Here is a 5,448-nt window from a genome sequence, read left to right as displayed (position 1 = left end):
GTGGGTCAGAGGTGTTATTGGCCCACATTTGATGCCTTGCATCATGAAACAACAGTGATGAATATCGTTTTCTACTTAACTTTAAACTAAACTATATGTTACAAAGCTGGATACCAATCTATTAACAAAGATGGCAACCAGATACATTCAGAAGTAAACAAACAATCACTTCCATATATTTCTTTAAATTATTTACATTTTTTAACACATTTGAAAATAATATAATCAAAAATTCTTCAGATGTTTAATCTCAAATACTTCCTTTGACAAATATGAGATCTCCTGACATATCTTTTGGTTGAAAGTCATGAAATCTCACAAAATATTTAGAAAAAAAAACAAAGACTTTTCAGGAATGTGAGGATGTGACATCACAGCTAGTCAGATTTCAGCAGTTTCTACACAATCTGATAAAACTTTACACTTGAATATCTCTTTAACCGAAAAAAGGATATTTGAACAGTTTTTTCACCATTGTGTTTCTTTTATTGTCCTCTTTCATATAACATAAACCATAGGCGTACGAGGCGGGGGGGGGGCAGGGGGGCAGACTGCCCCCCCCCCAAATTTCCAGAGGACAAGAAATTCGGGCAAAAGTCCTGAAAAATTCGGGCAGCCTAAAAGGAGAAAAAAATATATATACATTTTTTTCTCCTCTTAGGCTGCCCGAATTTTTCAGGACTTTTGCCCGAATTTCTTGTCCTCTGGAAATATATATATATATATAAATATGCAGTAGCTTGCCCGAATCTTTTTCAAATTTTTGCCCGACAATTCCATGATTTTCTTTATTTAGCATCATGAAGCCCGAATATTTCCGTGTAACACCACCGTAAGCGCAGTTCATCTCGGCTACCACGCTTTTTGCACAATCATTTTTTTTTCTAACTAGTCAATTGTATACCTGGACCAAGGGCGGCGGAACCGGGGGGCACAGGGGGCACGTGCCCCCTCTTTTCCTCAGGTTAAAAATGTGCCTTTTTTTGCATAATTTGAGGTGCCTCAAGTTAGCAAGAGGCCAGGGAACCAGAATGAACACTCGGGGAGGGCCGTTTCCGGCCATATGAGGGGGTTGTAAAACCAACAATTTTCTAGTACGCTCCGCGCCAACTGATGGTGGCGCTCCGCTCAGATAGTCGTGCATACAACTTTGCAAATCCTGGCTAAGCCCGTGACTTTTAATGAATTTCTGTGGGTCAAACTCAAAGCTATTTCGAATGGAAAAAAATTGTTAAGATATTAACAAGAAAAAAACTCTAATTCGGAAGATTCCTACATTAGCAACTAGCATGATTTCACCTCATTTTGTCGCAAAAGAAAACTTGTTCCTTGTTTCCCAATTTGCGCATTGGATATTGCAGTGCTAGTATGCATATTTTCCTTTAGGGGGGGGGGGGGCGGTTGATGGAGTGATGTGTATACACAAAAAAGATAATACAATATAAGAGTTATAAAGGGTACTAATTATAAGGTTGCATCGGTCCAATCGAATTTCTGCAAAGTGCCCTTTGATGTCGTTGACCCCCCCAGATTAAAAGTGCTTCCGCCGCCCTTGACCTGGACATCCCCAACATGAGTGTATATAAGAAACATTTTCTTTTTCATGGATGGTGGGGAGGGGGGGGTGCCTACAAGCCTAGAAGTACAGGTTTATCATATTCTTTGTTATATTTTATACTTTTTTGGTGAGACAAACTGCAGTCTCACCCGACACAGCGACATTATCCCGCCTACGTGTCGTTGAACAATGTATATGTTTTTCTTGAGGTAGCTGAGTACTGTGTTTAAATAATAAATAAGGTAACTAAATAGGAGCTTAAAAAATATACTGTCCCATTTTTCCCCTTCAAAGTGATGTTACCATTTTTTCTTTTTCTAATTTACCAAATTTTTGGGGAAGTGTAAATTTCTAAAACGTGAGATTATAAAATAAAGAATGCTTAGATGCAACTTGCAAGGCCTCAGAAGTGCCGTTTCCGGCAATCTGAGAGGCATTGTTTGCCAAAAATTTTCTTGTACGCTACGCGCCAACCGATGGTGGCGCTCCGCTTAGATAGTGTCACGGGAACTTTCGGGCACAAAAAGTTCTGCCCCCCCCAAACTGAAATGGTCCCGTACGCCTATGACATAAACATGTATGACAACTGAACCATCCTTTAACTCTAGTGTACAGTTAATATATAGGCCTAGCTACGGTCAATACCCACAACACAGTGTACATAGCAGCGATGGACATCTCAGGTCTAGATAAAATATAACAAGGTATCACGTTTCATTACTGTCTGCATTTTGTAGCGACAAGAAGAAAACTTCACTTGCAAGCAACGGAAAGTGAACTTTTTCAGAGCACGGCACGCGGTTTGGGGCGAGTCTTCAATGCCTTTACGTCTGTGGCCCCTACACTCGGTAGCGTACGTTACAAGCCCCATTGAATTACACACTAAATCACAAAAGTAATGTGGACTCTAAGTCTACATAGAAGTTCTCACTAGCTAACACTACCAGTGGCGGATCCAGGATTTCGCCGAAGGGGGGGCCCAGATGGAAAATGCCTAATCGTAGTCCTGGGGGAGGGGTCTAAGGGGAGTGGGTGCCCCCTCCCCTTTGGAAAATTTCACAAAATATGGAGGTCCTCGGTGCAATCTGGTGCTACTTTTCGTGAAAGTTTGGAGTAAAATTTATTTCCAATAAATCATGTATTCATGGTTTGCCGGGCATATATTTGCAATTTTAAGCAATGAGTTGGATTTACGTCTTTGGGGAGTAGGTGGTGATGCAAACTACTTTTTACCAGGCTACTCCAGGCCATTTCATCTTGGATGCCCCCTTCCAGATGGAGACTATTGATGCAGTCAGAGTGCCCCTCTCACCTTCACTTTATCAGAATGATAGTGTACTCTTTTTGCAAATTTATTTTACAAAAAATTACACGCACAGTGGCGTAGCTAAGATTTTTTGAGTGGGGGGCCATGGGGGGCTGTTCGTTCTTGTGGGGGGGGGGGCGGAGGGTACTATCTAAGCGGAGCGCCACCTTGGTTGGCGCGGAGCGTACAGAGAAAAAATTGAGATTTCAGCACCCCCAGATCGCAGGAGATGGCACCTGTGAGGCAAAATAGCAACCAAAAAGATGTGCAACTTTGATGACAGAAATGCAAAAAAGTTTTTTCTCTTTCATGCTGACTGGCCTTGCCAACTCAGCCAGACTTTTAATTTAAGGGAAGTTGACATCATTTGTCGTTTCAAGCTGTCAAGGCCTTTCTCCCAACTCAAACCCCTGTATGCTACCGGTAGGTTTGCAGGATATGCCCACATGTGGACTTAAATAGCATTAGAGGAAGGGGATGGAAGACTAACACGCATCGATGTTTCGGTAATGGTCCACATTGGTGGCTCGGTGCTAATTAGGCCATTTATTGGATTTCTTGAGGCAGCTGTCATCAGAATCTGGGTTTTTGTGCCAATCGATTACCGATAACATGTATTGGTATGTAAATTTCTTCTTCATAAATCTATCAACACTCTTAAAACAAATGAGTGGATATCATTCCATTGGAGTGATCACTCGGCGCACTTCAAATTAAGAGTGAAATTTAACTCTATTGGAGTAAACCCTCACTCCTAATATGAGTGAATATAACTCTATTAGGAGTTAAGATTTACTCCAATGGATTGGAAATTCACTTTTATACTGGAATGTGCTCAGTGATCACTCCCATGGAGTGAAATTCACCTATGTTTTTATCAGTACAGTACAGTGCATATCATCATAGACGTAAGTACTACGTACGTTCGTATATCAGACGCACTCGATACCCACGATACGATACGGTCCTGGAGAAACTATTTCCACTCATCATTTTTTAAGGCGATGCAGTAGTGAGTATTGAACAGGTACAGCCGCATGTTTGCAGGAATTTCAGAATTCCCAATGTTTTATATCTCTACCAGTAGTGAAAATCATGTTTCGACAGTTTCGTGGGCATAAAGAAGTTGTTTTGTGGAATATTCAATGACATATCAGGGGCGGATGCAAGATTTGTGACAGGGGGGTCTGACTGGTCCAGCCGCGCCTGAACGTAAGACTATCTAAGCGGAGCGCCATCATCGGTTGGCGCGGAGCATACAAGAACATTTTTGGCTTTACAAACACCCCAGATGGCCGGAAACGGCACTTCCCGAGTATTCTGAGCAGCATGTACCTAGCCTGAAAATATGGATCTCATGTCTGCAATTTCTCAATTGATGAGAAAAAACAATCTATGAAATATGGTATTACATATCAGATGAGTTGAGATGATACAAATATCATAATGCCTTTAGCCCCCAATCCCCTCCCGTTCCGTCACCACTGTTTGATGCAGGGCCGGATCCAGGATTCTGGAAGGGTGAGGGGTTTGCTCATGAAAAATTCGTTAGCGCATCCTAACAACCTACCGCTCTGTAACCCGAGTGTAACCTCACCGCCCAAAAAAATTCGAACACCATCTCAATTTTGAAACTGTTCGGTCTGAAAATTGAGATCGTTAGGCATTTTTGGCACGTGTAGCACGCGTGCACACTATAGTTCATTTGACGGAAAAGACACACCTGGATGACTTGTGAGGATAACCGCTTTTCTGCCGTCCTACATGTTTAAAATTGGCGTTTAATTTAATTATTTTTTCTCTCTCTTTTTTTCTTTTCTCTTTATTTTGGCCAAGAGCAGGGGGGTCCGGACCCCCTGGACCCCCCTGGATCCGCGCCTGCATATATTCATTTGACTCGAGGCAATATATGAAAACCTGATACCTCGGCTCTGTACAAACGGAGCCAATCTTTTGATAGATTGTTGCGCTAGGTGGAAACGCTGAACATATTTTCAGCAGATATCGATATCGCGCAGCACAACAAGGTTCGTGGTATATCGTTGCATCGACCATTGCCATGCCATGCTGTGTGACCATTCTCATGATTACTACAGATATTGTATTTTCTTATTCTGCCAGATGCGGACGATAATTGTGTAACTCTATTTCCCAAATTATTGAACAAAAAATATAAGTGAATCGCACTTATTTTTATATTTTTTTACAACATTTTTTTACCCAATTCCCAGTGGGGGGCCAGCCTATTTCATGGGGGGCCTCGGTCCCCCAGGCCCCCCGTAGCTACACCACTGATCACGCATGGGGCCCTTTCCCTCAAACGCGGTAAAAAAAAAAATCAGGATTTTCAAAAAGGGGGGGCCCGGGCCCCCCGGGCCCCCCCCCCCCCTGGATCCGCCCCTGACTACCCCATCACTGGATAGCTGACAAGTTGACCTTTCATGGCACCATAAATTTTCCGTATCAGGATCCGAGAAGATTTTTTGCTATCAGATAGCCTAAAGTTTTCGTCACTTGTAAACAAACCTCTTCACTCAGTAGTAAACAATTTTCGTTCGCTGCTCCTGGAAGGGTTAGAGGGGTT

Source organism: Apostichopus japonicus, chromosome 21 (genome assembly GCF_037975245.1).
Source record: "Apostichopus japonicus isolate 1M-3 chromosome 21, ASM3797524v1, whole genome shotgun sequence".
Lineage (NCBI taxonomy): Eukaryota > Metazoa > Echinodermata > Holothuroidea > Aspidochirotida > Stichopodidae > Apostichopus > Apostichopus japonicus.
The sequence above is the reverse complement of the archived record's forward strand: the minus strand, read 5'-3'. Positions refer to the sequence as shown.